This window comes from Malurus melanocephalus, unplaced genomic scaffold (genome assembly GCF_030028575.1).
Source record: "Malurus melanocephalus ecotype Western Australia unplaced genomic scaffold, MMel_1.1 scaffold_5185, whole genome shotgun sequence".
In the NCBI taxonomy this organism is placed as follows: domain Eukaryota; kingdom Metazoa; phylum Chordata; class Aves; order Passeriformes; family Maluridae; genus Malurus; species Malurus melanocephalus.
Window position 1 is genome coordinate 1 of NW_026628416.1, and position 2,191 is coordinate 2,191.

General features: G+C 43.6%; 1 long non-coding RNA gene across 1 annotated transcript; it reads left to right on the top strand.

The window, feature by feature from the left end:
* The first annotated feature begins 14 nt into the window (after positions 1-14).
* Positions 15-2,191, top strand: LOC130588449 (uncharacterized). Its single transcript, XR_008966966.1, has 4 exons — positions 15-149; positions 911-1,060; positions 1,490-1,682; positions 2,178-2,191. It is a non-coding gene; the product is annotated as an uncharacterized LOC130588449 (long non-coding RNA).

Sequence of the window (2,191 nt, forward strand, 5' to 3'; positions counted from 1 at the left end):
GTAAATGCTCTCTCTCTGTGTTTGCAGCTGTCTGATATTTCTCCCCTTGGCCGGGACCCGTCCGTGTCCAGTTTCAGCAGTGCCACCCTCACCCCTTCCTCCACCTGCCCCTCTCTGGTGGATTCCAGGTGCAATTCCGTTGATCAGAAGTAAGTGTGGTGTATTCAGAGCAAAACCTCAATTTTCAGTGCTTCACAGATATCTTAACTGTTTTCTGATTTCTTTTTCCTCTTTTCTTCCTTTTCCCTGCTTTCAGATATTTCCCTGTACAGCCCCCTTGCTTTAGTTCTCCAGTCACTCTGCACAATTCTTTTTCCCCATTTTGTCCTTTTGAAGTGTTTTTTTCCCTTTGTGCTGGGGTAACAGTCAAATGCTTTTCATTCCAGTGGCCAGTGCATCTGCAGTGTGCAGGGTCCACAAGTGTTTTCAGAGTTCTGTTGAAAAGGGCTACTAATAACAACCCAGAATAAACCAGTTTGGCCATTAATCTCTGTTTATCTTTCTCAACTGTATCTGTACAAGATATTTTGAATGGAATTGGGAGTAACTATGTAGTGAAAGACATGATTTGTACCTTCTGGGTTCGATACCCCTGAGGGGAGGAGTGCTGAGGAGGTTGTACATTTTCCATCAAACCATAGTAAGAAGTATGTCTGTGTTGTGACTGTATTTAGCAGGAGAAACAAGGTAAAAGTCGTGGGGAAACAATTTATTAGCAGTTATTAAAAGTTTTATTCCCCAGAGACCAGGGGAAAATGCTATTTGGTACTGTACAAAAGGATCCCAATGTCATAAAGTAAATCCAGGCTGGAGGATGGAACTTCAGGCTGGGCTGTTGGATGCAGTTTAAATTCCATTGTCACATTCAGTTGCTTTGTTGCAATTTACTTTTTTTCTACTTCTTTTAAAGGACACCAGAAGCAAATTCTCGTGCCTCCAGTCCCTGTCATGAGGTGGAACAGTTCCAGATAATTCCTGCAGTAGAAACTTCCTATCTTGCCAGAGCTGGAAAGAATGAGTTCCTAAATCTCGTTCCTGATATTGAGGAAATCAGACCAGGGTAAGTATTTTATGGCTTTCTGAGATTTGTAGGTTCTGTGCCCCATTTGAGGAAGGAAAAGGAACAGCTTTGTCGAGCTGTAGAGTCCTCTGTGATGGATTGGGGAAAGTTCTGTTCATATTTGATCTTTGCAGCGTTTGTTCCTTGCATTTCTTAATGGACAGGTTTTCCAGTGACTCAGATGTGATGTTTTCATTATCAAACCATGGCTTTGGTTCACTGAAGCAGAGATCTCTGGGGCCCTTCTTTCTGTCAGACTTTTGTGTAGTTGTTGAGGACACAGCTCAGCCTGTTTTAGAAGAACTTTTCCAGAATGCTGCTGCAGACAGAGCATATTAAGGACCACGTGTCTTACACGGCATTTTGCAGTTAATAGGGATACTCAGGGGGAAATGTATTCCTGTTTGAATGTGGGTTTGTTTTCTGCAGCTCTGTTGTGTCCAAGAAAGGATACCTCCACTTCAAGGAGCCGCTCTCCAGCTCCTGGGCCAAGCACTTTGTGGTGGTTCGCCGTCCCTACGTTTTCATTTACAACAGTGACAAAGATCCTGTGGAAAGAGGACTCATAAACTTATCCACAGCTCAGGTGGAGTACAGTGAGGATCAGCAGGCGATGGTCAAGGTCAGTCTGAGAGCTGTTTGTTTATCCATCAAGCAGGAACAGTGCAGGTAGCAGTGCATCCATACCCTCAGGTGTGTCAGCTCTGCTCCARGGAAAATGGTGTGAGTTTGGAAACGTGGATGATCCTGCCACAGAGTTCTGTTTGTTCAGGGTTCCATATGGTTTTGTACCAGAGAGTGAACCTGAACACATCAAATTAGCTTTTGGGAGCAGGTGTTGGTACCATCACCCTGCATGCTGGAGTTTTGCAGCTTCCTCTGTATGGTTTTTTGGGCTTGTGTGTTTGATTTGTTTAAAAAAAAAAACCCACAAAGCAACACAGAAAAAAATTCCTGCAGGGAATCAAATGTCCTGGAAATCACCAGTGAAACTTAAATGAAAGACCTTAGGTCTGGTGGGTTTTAGGGATGTGACAGAGCAGAGTCTCTCAGAAGAAATGTGCATCATTGTCTGTGCTTGTAGACCCTGTATTTTAAATTGTGCTTCATGTTGCAGACACCCAACACCTT